The sequence below is a fragment of the Pleurodeles waltl genome, unplaced genomic scaffold (genome assembly GCF_031143425.1).
Source record: "Pleurodeles waltl isolate 20211129_DDA unplaced genomic scaffold, aPleWal1.hap1.20221129 scaffold_107, whole genome shotgun sequence".
NCBI lineage: Eukaryota > Metazoa > Chordata > Amphibia > Caudata > Salamandridae > Pleurodeles > Pleurodeles waltl.
The window spans coordinates 299,937-311,955 of record NW_027149815.1 but is presented as its reverse complement, the minus strand read 5'-3'; the positions used below and the strand labels follow the sequence as shown (position 1 = coordinate 311,955).

At 43.6% G+C, this 12,019-nt stretch overlaps 15 non-coding genes across 15 annotated transcripts; 9 read left to right on the top strand and 6 right to left on the bottom strand.

The window, feature by feature from the left end:
* The first annotated feature begins 304 nt into the window (after nt 1–304).
* TRNAY-GUA (transfer RNA tyrosine (anticodon GUA)) lies at nt 305–390 on the top strand. Its single transcript is given in 2 exon segments — nt 305–341; nt 355–390. It is a non-coding gene; the product is annotated as a tRNA-Tyr (tRNA).
* A 445-nt stretch (nt 391–835) lies between these two features.
* Nucleotides 836–908, bottom strand: TRNAM-CAU (transfer RNA methionine (anticodon CAU)). The gene has a single exon. It is a non-coding gene; the product is annotated as a tRNA-Met (tRNA).
* Nucleotides 909–1,582: 674 nt separating this feature from the next.
* On the top strand, nt 1,583–1,654 carry TRNAA-AGC (transfer RNA alanine (anticodon AGC)). Its single transcript has one exon. It is a non-coding gene; the product is annotated as a tRNA-Ala (tRNA).
* A 786-nt stretch (nt 1,655–2,440) lies between these two features.
* On the top strand, nt 2,441–2,526 carry TRNAY-GUA (transfer RNA tyrosine (anticodon GUA)). The gene is given in 2 exon segments: nt 2,441–2,477; nt 2,491–2,526. It is a non-coding gene; the product is annotated as a tRNA-Tyr (tRNA).
* A 445-nt stretch (nt 2,527–2,971) lies between these two features.
* Nucleotides 2,972–3,044, bottom strand: TRNAM-CAU (transfer RNA methionine (anticodon CAU)). The gene has a single exon. It is a non-coding gene; the product is annotated as a tRNA-Met (tRNA).
* Nucleotides 3,045–3,718: 674 nt separating this feature from the next.
* TRNAA-AGC (transfer RNA alanine (anticodon AGC)) lies at nt 3,719–3,790 on the top strand. Its single transcript has one exon. It is a non-coding gene; the product is annotated as a tRNA-Ala (tRNA).
* A 786-nt stretch (nt 3,791–4,576) lies between these two features.
* TRNAY-GUA (transfer RNA tyrosine (anticodon GUA)) lies at nt 4,577–4,662 on the top strand. The gene is given in 2 exon segments: nt 4,577–4,613; nt 4,627–4,662. It is a non-coding gene; the product is annotated as a tRNA-Tyr (tRNA).
* Nucleotides 4,663–5,107: 445 nt separating this feature from the next.
* TRNAM-CAU (transfer RNA methionine (anticodon CAU)) lies at nt 5,108–5,180 on the bottom strand. The gene has a single exon. It is a non-coding gene; the product is annotated as a tRNA-Met (tRNA).
* Nucleotides 5,181–5,854: 674 nt separating this feature from the next.
* On the top strand, nt 5,855–5,926 carry TRNAA-AGC (transfer RNA alanine (anticodon AGC)). Its single transcript has one exon. It is a non-coding gene; the product is annotated as a tRNA-Ala (tRNA).
* Nucleotides 5,927–6,712: 786 nt separating this feature from the next.
* TRNAY-GUA (transfer RNA tyrosine (anticodon GUA)) lies at nt 6,713–6,798 on the top strand. The gene is given in 2 exon segments: nt 6,713–6,749; nt 6,763–6,798. It is a non-coding gene; the product is annotated as a tRNA-Tyr (tRNA).
* Nucleotides 6,799–7,243: 445 nt separating this feature from the next.
* Nucleotides 7,244–7,316, bottom strand: TRNAM-CAU (transfer RNA methionine (anticodon CAU)). Its single transcript has one exon. It is a non-coding gene; the product is annotated as a tRNA-Met (tRNA).
* A 674-nt stretch (nt 7,317–7,990) lies between these two features.
* On the top strand, nt 7,991–8,062 carry TRNAA-AGC (transfer RNA alanine (anticodon AGC)). The gene has a single exon. It is a non-coding gene; the product is annotated as a tRNA-Ala (tRNA).
* A 1,317-nt stretch (nt 8,063–9,379) lies between these two features.
* TRNAM-CAU (transfer RNA methionine (anticodon CAU)) lies at nt 9,380–9,452 on the bottom strand. Its single transcript has one exon. It is a non-coding gene; the product is annotated as a tRNA-Met (tRNA).
* A 674-nt stretch (nt 9,453–10,126) lies between these two features.
* On the top strand, nt 10,127–10,198 carry TRNAA-AGC (transfer RNA alanine (anticodon AGC)). Its single transcript has one exon. It is a non-coding gene; the product is annotated as a tRNA-Ala (tRNA).
* Nucleotides 10,199–11,515: 1,317 nt separating this feature from the next.
* TRNAM-CAU (transfer RNA methionine (anticodon CAU)) lies at nt 11,516–11,588 on the bottom strand. Its single transcript has one exon. It is a non-coding gene; the product is annotated as a tRNA-Met (tRNA).
* Nucleotides 11,589–12,019: the final 431 nt, after the last annotated feature.

Sequence of the window (12,019 nt, the reverse complement as noted above, 5' to 3'; positions counted from 1 at the left end):
TTCCAAAGGGCTGTGGATTCCTCGGCCCCATGCCCTTTCAGGAAAACTCCTTTCTGTAGGATTTCTAATTCTAGGTCCCCTGCTTTCCTTCACGCCAGCACAGCACATTCAGGTAGGTAAGCAGTCCCCCTTTATGGTGATAAGATGTAGCTGAGAATGCACTCTAGGAAGTGGCAATTTGTAGAGCAAGCTGCAGGTCATATTCATGATTTTCAAGATTAGACTGCAGTACTCCCACCCCACTCCCGCCGCAACCATTATTGAAAGAAAGATGAATGCAGCATGGAAAGCTGCACTGCCCAATCCTCCGATAGCTCAGTTGGGAGAGCGGAGGACTGTAGTGGAGAAACAGAAATCCTTAGGTCGCTGGTTCAAATCCGGCTCGGAGGAGTTTCCCCTTTTTTGTTTTCCATAGCTGCTTTCTCTCTTGTTAAAACATTATGTGCCCCTCTGATTGAGAAACATTTCCCTAGCTCCAAATAAATGCTAGGACAGAAGGGTAGACTTCTTCTGCTTTCCAATGAAATTGACCACATAGTCATTTCTGAGGGATGTTGGAAGAGAAATAAACAAGGACCTGCAGATCAGAATTCATTCCAAAGCCTTGACTAAATATATGAAGGCACTTGGAAGACTTCCAGTTTCATTGTACCAAGGTAGATGTTTCGGCAGCCGAACCAGCTAAAACTCACCTACAATGAGTGGCCATGGATATGAAAGAGGGAATCTACAAAGACATCAACTCCTTAAAACTGAGCAAGATGCAATGTGGAGGAATAGTTTACAGATTTGGAGAAAATCTGAGATGTTTCTCTTGACAAAAGAAACACTGCAATGCCCTCTCTGAGGATCGAACTCAGGACCTTCAGATTATGAGACTGACGCGCTGCCTACTGCGCTAAGAAGGCTGCTTGAAACCGCTAACAAATGCGTCTACACACCATGAAGAGGGAAGGTAGCAAAAATGCTGTTCTCATGTTGGAATATCAATACACTTCGGTTGCCTCGCTGGATTAAAATCGTCTGCAGTTATAATGGTCAGAAGACTGCTCTTTCCCAGTGCTTAAACCCACACCCCATACATTTAGCCATGCAAAAGAAATCAGGGCATACCATTCACCTCTCTAAGAAAGATCGTGCCATTTTTTCCTCCACATAACTGAGAATGAAATGGACTAAAACCCAGAATTAACATGCCGCCCCTAGCCGTAGATGCATCTAGATCTCAACACTGTACATGCTAATGTAACATAGCTGTGTGTCCTGCAAAAAGAGCAGGGGTACCTTAAGTCATCTCACAAGATGTGGAAACAGCACTCAACCATATCCTTCTTTGATGTATCCTGAACCAGTTGCCTTGAATACTCTGGCTTTTTTCGATTGCATCTAGCTGTTGTGTGTGGGGAATTATTCATTCTAGAGTCAACCTTATTCCATAAAAAACGGTGCTAGAAAATCCAGCTGTAAATCATATGGAATTCCACACCTGACGCTTCCCATTCCAGTGTCATATGTGGTGAATGTACATTCAATAGAATTCCAGGTTTCCATGCGTGGAGCAAGGTCTCCCTCTACAGGATGTGGGGATGTAGCTCAGTGGTAGAGCGCATGCTTAGCATGTATGAGGCCCCGGGTTCAATCCCCGGCATCTCCAGCTTTTCGCCATGCTAATCTTGCCTTTTGACAGATAGCTAGGCTGGCATCATGAGTAAGGAAGTGAGATGTCATGCAGCTGGTGCCAGAACCCCACTTTCTTCGCCTTGCAAAACCTTTTGAAATGGGGCTATCTCATTTCCTGTGTTTATAGAAAAAAATAATCTTGCTTCCATAAGAAACCAAAGTGGTGATTTATCTTGGCATTCTTAGTATAGAAAACGGGCACAGCTGTCTTGGTCATTTATTTGAATTCTTCCTCTAAACCAGAGACTCTTACCAGAAGGTTTAAGAAAAACAGAATGTTTTCTTCATCCTAATCCCTTCTGAATGGTCCATTAATCTACTGGTTTTGCTTTTCCAGTTCCTTTCACAGAAGCATTAAAAATGCATGTTCTTCATGCTCCGTACGGAGTAATGACTCTCCTAACTTTCTGTCCTTTCCTTCATGTTCCCATGCTGTCATCCTTTTGCCAGAAATGCTTCCAAAGGGCTGTGGATTCCTCGGCCCCATGCCCTTTCAGGAAAACTCCTTTCTGTAGGATTTCTAATTCTAGGTCCCCTGCTTTCCTTCACGCCAGCACAGCACATTCAGGTAGGTAAGCAGTCCCCCTTTATGGTGATAAGATGTAGCTGAGAATGCACTCTAGGAAGTGGCAATTTGTAGAGCAAGCTGCAGGTCATATTCATGATTTTCAAGATTAGACTGCAGTACTCCCACCCCACTCCCGCCGCAACCATTATTGAAAGAAAGATGAATGCAGCATGGAAAGCTGCACTGCCCAATCCTCCGATAGCTCAGTTGGGAGAGCGGAGGACTGTAGTGGAGAAACAGAAATCCTTAGGTCGCTGGTTCAAATCCGGCTCGGAGGAGTTTCCCCTTTTTTGTTTTCCATAGCTGCTTTCTCTCTTGTTAAAACATTATGTGCCCCTCTGATTGAGAAACATTTCCCTAGCTCCAAATAAATGCTAGGACAGAAGGGTAGACTTCTTCTGCTTTCCAATGAAATTGACCACATAGTCATTTCTGAGGGATGTTGGAAGAGAAATAAACAAGGACCTGCAGATCAGAATTCATTCCAAAGCCTTGACTAAATATATGAAGGCACTTGGAAGACTTCCAGTTTCATTGTACCAAGGTAGATGTTTCGGCAGCCGAACCAGCTAAAACTCACCTACAATGAGTGGCCATGGATATGAAAGAGGGAATCTACAAAGACATCAACTCCTTAAAACTGAGCAAGATGCAATGTGGAGGAATAGTTTACAGATTTGGAGAAAATCTGAGATGTTTCTCTTGACAAAAGAAACACTGCAATGCCCTCTCTGAGGATCGAACTCAGGACCTTCAGATTATGAGACTGACGCGCTGCCTACTGCGCTAAGAAGGCTGCTTGAAACCGCTAACAAATGCGTCTACACACCATGAAGAGGGAAGGTAGCAAAAATGCTGTTCTCATGTTGGAATATCAATACACTTCGGTTGCCTCGCTGGATTAAAATCGTCTGCAGTTATAATGGTCAGAAGACTGCTCTTTCCCAGTGCTTAAACCCACACCCCATACATTTAGCCATGCAAAAGAAATCAGGGCATACCATTCACCTCTCTAAGAAAGATCGTGCCATTTTTTCCTCCACATAACTGAGAATGAAATGGACTAAAACCCAGAATTAACATGCCGCCCCTAGCCGTAGATGCATCTAGATCTCAACACTGTACATGCTAATGTAACATAGCTGTGTGTCCTGCAAAAAGAGCAGGGGTACCTTAAGTCATCTCACAAGATGTGGAAACAGCACTCAACCATATCCTTCTTTGATGTATCCTGAACCAGTTGCCTTGAATACTCTGGCTTTTTTCGATTGCATCTAGCTGTTGTGTGTGGGGAATTATTCATTCTAGAGTCAACCTTATTCCATAAAAAACGGTGCTAGAAAATCCAGCTGTAAATCATATGGAATTCCACACCTGACGCTTCCCATTCCAGTGTCATATGTGGTGAATGTACATTCAATAGAATTCCAGGTTTCCATGCGTGGAGCAAGGTCTCCCTCTACAGGATGTGGGGATGTAGCTCAGTGGTAGAGCGCATGCTTAGCATGTATGAGGCCCCGGGTTCAATCCCCGGCATCTCCAGCTTTTCGCCATGCTAATCTTGCCTTTTGACAGATAGCTAGGCTGGCATCATGAGTAAGGAAGTGAGATGTCATGCAGCTGGTGCCAGAACCCCACTTTCTTCGCCTTGCAAAACCTTTTGAAATGGGGCTATCTCATTTCCTGTGTTTATAGAAAAAAATAATCTTGCTTCCATAAGAAACCAAAGTGGTGATTTATCTTGGCATTCTTAGTATAGAAAACGGGCACAGCTGTCTTGGTCATTTATTTGAATTCTTCCTCTAAACCAGAGACTCTTACCAGAAGGTTTAAGAAAAACAGAATGTTTTCTTCATCCTAATCCCTTCTGAATGGTCCATTAATCTACTGGTTTTGCTTTTCCAGTTCCTTTCACAGAAGCATTAAAAATGCATGTTCTTCATGCTCCGTACGGAGTAATGACTCTCCTAACTTTCTGTCCTTTCCTTCATGTTCCCATGCTGTCATCCTTTTGCCAGAAATGCTTCCAAAGGGCTGTGGATTCCTCGGCCCCATGCCCTTTCAGGAAAACTCCTTTCTGTAGGATTTCTAATTCTAGGTCCCCTGCTTTCCTTCACGCCAGCACAGCACATTCAGGTAGGTAAGCAGTCCCCCTTTATGGTGATAAGATGTAGCTGAGAATGCACTCTAGGAAGTGGCAATTTGTAGAGCAAGCTGCAGGTCATATTCATGATTTTCAAGATTAGACTGCAGTACTCCCACCCCACTCCCGCCGCAACCATTATTGAAAGAAAGATGAATGCAGCATGGAAAGCTGTACTGCCTAATCCTCCGATAGCTCAGTTGGGAGAGCGGAGGACTGTAGTGGAGAAACAGAAATCCTTAGGTCGCTGGTTCAAATCCGGCTCGGAGGAGTTTCCCCTTTTTTGTTTTCCATAGCTGCTTTCTCTCTTGTTAAAACATTATGTGCCCCTCTGATTGAGAAACATTTCCCTAGCTCCAAATAAATGCTAGGACAGAAGGGTAGACTTCTTCTGCTTTCCAATGAAATTGACCACATAGTCATTTCTGAGGGATGTTGGAAGAGAAATAAACAAGGACCTGCAGATCAGAATTCATTCCAAAGCCTTGACTAAATATATGAAGGCACTTGGAAGACTTCCAGTTTCATTGTACCAAGGTAGATGTTTCGGCAGCCGAACCAGCTAAAACTCACCTACAATGAGTGGCCATGGATATGAAAGAGGGAATCTACAAAGACACCAACTCCTTAAAACTGAGCAAGATGCAATGTGGAGGAATAGTTTACAGATTTGGAGAAAATCTGAGATGTTTCTCTTGACAAAAGAAACACTGCAATGCCCTCTCTGAGGATCGAACTCAGGACCTTCAGATTATGAGACTGACGCGCTGCCTACTGCGCTAAGAAGGCTGCTTGAAACCGCTAACAAATGCGTCTACACACCATGAAGAGGGAAGGTAGCAAAAATGCTGTTCTCATGTTGGAATATCAATACACTTCGGTTGCCTCGCTGGATTAAAATCGTCTGCAGTTATAATGGTCAGAAGACTGCTCTTTCCCAGTGCTTAAACCCACACCCCATACATTTAGCCATGCAAAAGAAATCAGGGCATACCATTCACCTCTCTAAGAAAGATCGTGCCATTTTTTCCTCCACATAACTGAGAATGAAATGGACTAAAACCCAGAATTAACATGCCGCCCCTAGCCGTAGATGCATCTAGATCTCAACACTGTACATGCTAATGTAACATAGCTGTGTGTCCTGCAAAAAGAGCAGGGGTACCTTAAGTCATCTCACAAGATGTGGAAACAGCACTCAACCATATCCTTCTTTGATGTATCCTGAACCAGTTGCCTTGAATACTCTGGCTTTTTTCGATTGCATCTAGCTGTTGTGTGTGGGGAATTATTCATTCTAGAGTCAACCTTATTCCATAAAAAACGGTGCTAGAAAATCCAGCTGTAAATCATATGGAATTCCACACCTGACGCTTCCCATTCCAGTGTCATATGTGGTGAATGTACATTCAATAGAATTCCAGGTTTCCATGCGTGGAGCAAGGTCTCCCTCTACAGGATGTGGGGATGTAGCTCAGTGGTAGAGCGCATGCTTAGCATGTATGAGGCCCCGGGTTCAATCCCCGGCATCTCCAGCTTTTCGCCATGCTAATCTTGCCTTTTGACAGATAGCTAGGCTGGCATCATGAGTAAGGAAGTGAGATGTCATGCAGCTGGTGCCAGAACCCCACTTTCTTCGCCTTGCAAAACCTTTTGAAATGGGGCTATCTCATTTCCCGTGTTTATAGAAAAAAATAATCTTGCTTCCATAAGAAACCAAAGTGGTGATTTATCTTGGCATTCTTAGTATAGAAAACGGGCACAGCTGTCTTGGTCATTTATTTGAATTCTTCCTCTAAACCAGAGACTCTTACCAGAAGGTTTAAGAAAAACAGAATGTTTTCTTCATCCTAATCCCTTCTGAATGGTCCATTAATCTACTGGTTTTGCTTTTCCAGTTCCTTTCACAGAAGCATTAAAAATGCATGTTCTTCATGCTCCGTACGGAGTAATGACTCTCCTAACTTTCTGTCCTTTCCTTCATGTTCCCATGCTGTCATCCTTTTGCCAGAAATGCTTCCAAAGGGCTGTGGATTCCTCGGCCCCATGCCCTTTCAGGAAAACTCCTTTCTGTAGGATTTCTAATTCTAGGTCCCCTGCTTTCCTTCACGCCAGCACAGCACATTCAGGTAGGTAAGCAGTCCCCCTTTATGGTGATAAGATGTAGCTGAGAATGCACTCTAGGAAGTGGCAATTTGTAGAGCAAGCTGCAGGTCATATTCATGATTTTCAAGATTAGACTGCAGTACTCCCACCCCACTCCCGCCGCAACCATTATTGAAAGAAAGATGAATGCAGCATGGAAAGCTGTACTGCCTAATCCTCCGATAGCTCAGTTGGGAGAGCGGAGGACTGTAGTGGAGAAACAGAAATCCTTAGGTCGCTGGTTCAAATCCGGCTCGGAGGAGTTTCCCCTTTTTTGTTTTCCATAGCTGCTTTCTCTCTTGTTAAAACATTATGTGCCCCTCTGATTGAGAAACATTTCCCTAGCTCCAAATAAATGCTAGGACAGAAGGGTAGACTTCTTCTGCTTTCCAATGAAATTGACCACATAGTCATTTCTGAGGGATGTTGGAAGAGAAATAAACAAGGACCTGCAGATCAGAATTCATTCCAAAGCCTTGACTAAATATATGAAGGCACTTGGAAGACTTCCAGTTTCATTGTACCAAGGTAGATGTTTCGGCAGCCGAACCAGCTAAAACTCACCTACAATGAGTGGCCATGGATATGAAAGAGGGAATCTACAAAGACACCAACTCCTTAAAACTGAGCAAGATGCAATGTGGAGGAATAGTTTACAGATTTGGAGAAAATCTGAGATGTTTCTCTTGACAAAAGAAACACTGCAATGCCCTCTCTGAGGATCGAACTCAGGACCTTCAGATTATGAGACTGACGCGCTGCCTACTGCGCTAAGAAGGCTGCTTGAAACCGCTAACAAATGTGTCTACACACCATGAAGAGGGAAGGTAGCAAAAATGCTGTTCTCATGTTGGAATATCAATACACTTCGGTTGCCTCGCTGGATTAAAATCGTCTGCAGTTATAATGGTCAGAAGACTGCTCTTTCCCAGTGCTTAAACCCACACCCCATACATTTAGCCATGCAAAAGAAATCAGGGCATACCATTCACCTCTCTAAGAAAGATCGTGCCATTTTTTCCTCCACATAACTGAGAATGAAATGGACTAAAACCCAGAATTAACATGCCGCCCCTAGCCGTAGATGCATCTAGATCTCAACACTGTACATGCTAATGTAACATAGCTGTGTGTCCTGCAAAAAGAGCAGGGGTACCTTAAGTCATCTCACAAGATGTGGAAACAGCACTCAACCATATCCTTCTTTGATGTATCCTGAACCAGTTGCCTTGAATACTCTGGCTTTTTTCGATTGCATCTAGCTGTTGTGTGTGGGGAATTATTCATTCTAGAGTCAACCTTATTCCATAAAAAACGGTGCTAGAAAATCCAGCTGTAAATCATATGGAATTCCACACCTGACGCTTCCCATTCCAGTGTCATATGTGGTGAATGTACATTCAATAGAATTCCAGGTTTCCATGCGTGGAGCAAGGTCTCCCTCTACAGGATGTGGGGATGTAGCTCAGTGGTAGAGCGCATGCTTAGCATGTATGAGGCCCCGGGTTCAATCCCCGGCATCTCCAGCTTTTCGCCATGCTAATCTTGCCTTTTGACAGATAGCTAGGCTGGCATCATGAGTAAGGAAGTGAGATGTCATGCAGCTGGTGCCAGAACCCCACTTTCTTCGCCTTGCAAAACCTTTTGAAATGGGGCTATCTCATTTCCCGTGTTTATAGAAAAAAATAATCTTGCTTCCATAAGAAACCAAAGTGGTGATTTATCTTGGCATTCTTAGTATAGAAAACGGGCACAGCTGTCTTGGTCATTTATTTGAATTCTTCCTCTAAACCAGAGACTCTTACCAGAAGGTTTAAGAAAAACAGAATGTTTTCTTCATCCTAATCCCTTCTGAATGGTCCATTAATCTACTGGTTTTGCTTTTCCAGTTCCTTTCACAGAAGCATTAAAAATGCATGTTCTTCATGCTCCGTACGGAGTAATGACTCTCCTAACTTTCTGTCCTTTCCTTCATGTTCCCATGCTGTCATCCTTTTGCCAGAAATGCTTCCAAAGGGCTGTGGATTCCTCGGCCCCATGCCCTTTCAGGAAAACTCCTTTCTGTAGGATTTCTAATTCTAGGTCCCCTGCTTTCCTTCACGCCAGCACAGCACATTCAGGTAGGTAAGCAGTCCCCCTTTATGGTGATAAGATGTAGCTGAGAATGCACTCTAGGAAGTGGCAATTTGTAGAGCAAGCTGCAGGTCATATTCATGATTTTCAAGATTAGACTGCAGTACTCCCACCCCACTCCCGCCGCAACCATTATTGAAAGAAAGATGAATGCAGCATGGAAAGCTGTACTGCCTAATCCTCTGATAGCTCAGTTGGGAGAGCGGAGGACTGTAGTGGAGAAACAGAAATCCTTAGGTCGCTGGTTCAAATCCGGCTCGGAGGAGTTTCCCCTTTTTTGTTTTCCATAGCTGCTTTCTCTCTTGTTAAAACATTATGTGCCCCTCTGATTGAGAAACATTTCCCTAGCTCCAAATAAATGCTAGGACAGAAGGGTAGACTTCTTCTGCTTTCCAATGAAATTGACCACATAGTCATTTCTGAGGGATGTTGGAAGAGAAATAAACAAGGACCTGCAGATCAGAATTCATTCCAAAGCCTTGACTAAATATATGAAGGCACTTGGAAGACTTCCAGTTTCATTGTACCAAGGTAGATGTTTCGGCAGCCGAACCAGCTAAAACTCACCTACAATGAGTGGCCATGGATATGAAAGAGGGAATCTACAAAGACACCAACTCCTTAAAACTGAGCAAGATGCAATGTGGAGGAATAGTTTACAGATTTGGAGAAAATCTGAGATGTTTCTCTTGACAAAAGAAACACTGCAATGCCCTCTCTGAGGATCGAACTCAGGACCTTCAGATTATGAGACTGACGCGCTGCCTACTGCGCTAAGAAGGCTGCTTGAAACCGCTAACAAATGCGTCTACACACCATGAAGAGGGAAGGTAGCAAAAATGCTGTTCTCATGTTGGAATATCAATACACTTCGGTTGCCTCGCTGGATTAAAATCGTCTGCAGTTATAATGGTCAGAAGACTGCTCTTTCCCAGTGCTTAAACCCACACCCCATACATTTAGCCATGCAAAAGAAATCAGGGCATACCATTCACCTCTCTAAGAAAGATCGTGCCATTTTTTCCTCCACATAACTGAGAATGAAATGGACTAAAACCCAGAATTAACATGCCGCCCCTAGCCGTAGATGCATCTAGATCTCAACACTGTACATGCTAATGTAACATAGCTGTGTGTCCTGCAAAAAGAGCAGGGGTACCTTAAGTCATCTCACAAGATGTGGAAACAGCACTCAACCATATCCTTCTTTGATGTATCCTGAACCAGTTGCCTTGAATACTCTGGCTTTTTTCGATTGCATCTAGCTGTTGTGTGTGGGGAATTATTCATTCTAGAGTCAACCTTATTCCATAAAAAACGGTGCTAGAAAATCCAGCTGTAAATCATATGGAATTCCACACCTGACGCTTCCCATTCCAGTGTCATATGTGGTGAATGTACATTCAATAGAATTCCAGGTTTCCATGCGTGGAGCAAGGTCTCCCTCTACAGGATGTGGGGATGTAGCTCAGTGGTAGAGCACATGCTTAGCATGTATGAGGCCCCGGGTTCAATCCCCGGCATCTCCAGCTTTTCGCCATGCTAATCTTGCCTTTTGACAGATAGCTAGGCTGGCATCATGAGTAAGGAAGTGAGATGTCATGCAGCTGGTGCCAGAACCCCACTTTCTTCGCCTTGCAAAACCTTTTGAAATGGGGCTATCTCATTTCCCGTGTTTATAGAAAAAAATAATCTTGCTTCCATAAGAAACCAAAGTGGTGATTTATCTTGGCATTCTTAGTATAGAAAACGGGCACAGCTGTCTTGGTCATTTATTTGAATTCTTCCTCTAAACCAGAGACTCTTACCAGAAGGTTTAAGAAAAACAGAATGTTTTCTTCATCCTAATCCCTTCTGAATGGTCCATTAATCTACTGGTTTTGCTTTTCCAGTTCCTTTCACAGAAGCATTAAAAATGCATGTTCTTCATGCTCCGTACGGAGTAATGACTCTCCTAACTTTCTGTCCTTTCCTTCATGTTCCCATGCTGTCATCCTTTTGCCAGAAATGCTTCCAAAGGGCTGTGGATTCCTCGGCCCCATGCCCTTTCAGGAAAACTCCTTTCTGTAGGATTTCTAATTCTAGGTCCCCTGCTTTCCTTCACGCCAGCACAGCACATTCAGGTAGGTAAGCAGTCCCCCTTTATGGTGATAAGATGTAGCTGAGAATGCACTCTAGGAAGTGGCAATTTGTAGAGCAAGCTGCAGGTCATATTCATGATTTTCAAGATTAGACTGCAGTACTCCCACCCCACTCCCGCCGCAACCATTATTGAAAGAAAGATGAATGCAGCATGGAAAGCTGTACTGCCTAATCCTCCGATAGCTCAGTTGGGAGAGCAGAGGACTGTAGTGGAGAAACAGAAATCCTTAGGTCGCTGGTTCAAATCCGGCTCGGAGGAGTTTCCCCTTTTTTGTTTTCCATAGCTGCTTTCTCTCTTGTTAAAACATTATGTTCCCCTCTGATTGAGAAACATTTCCCTAGCTCCAAATAAATGCTAGGACAGAAGGGTAGACTTCTTCTGCTTTCCAATGAAATTGACCACATAGTCATTTCTGAGGGATGTTGGAAGAGAAATAAACAAGGACCTGCAGATCAGAATTCATTCCAAAGCCTTGACTAAATATATGAAGGCACTTGGAAGACTTCCAGTTTCATTGTACCAAGGTAGATGTTTCGGCAGCCGAACCAGCTAAAACTCACCTACAATGAGTGGCCATGGATATGAAAGAGGGAATCTACAAAGACACCAACTCCTTAAAACTGAGCAAGATGCAATGTGGAGGAATAGTTTACAGATTTGGAGAAAATCTGAGATGTTTCTCTTGACAAAAGAAACACTGCAATGCCCTCTCTGAGGATCGAACTCAGGACCTTCAGATTATGAGACTGACGCGCTGCCTACTGCGCTAAGAAGGCTGCTTGAAACCGCTAACAAATGCGTCTACACACCATGAAGAGGGAAGGTAGCAAAAATGCTGTTCTCATGTTGGAATATCAATACACTTCGGTTGCCTCGCTGGATTAAAATCGTCTGCAGTTATAATGGTCAGAAGACTGCTCTTTCCCAGTGCTTAAACCCACACCCCATACATTTAGCCATGCAAAAGAAATCAGGGCATACCATTCACCTCTCTAAGAAAGATCGTGCCATTTTTTCCTCCACATAACTGAGAATGAAATGGACTAAAACCCAGAATTAACATGCCGCCCCTAGCCGTAGATGCATCTAGATCTCAACACTTTACATGCTAATGTAACATAGCTGTGTGTCCTGCAAAAAGAGCAGGGGTACCTTAAGTCATCTCACAAGATGTGGAAACAGCACTCAACCATATCCTTCTTTGATG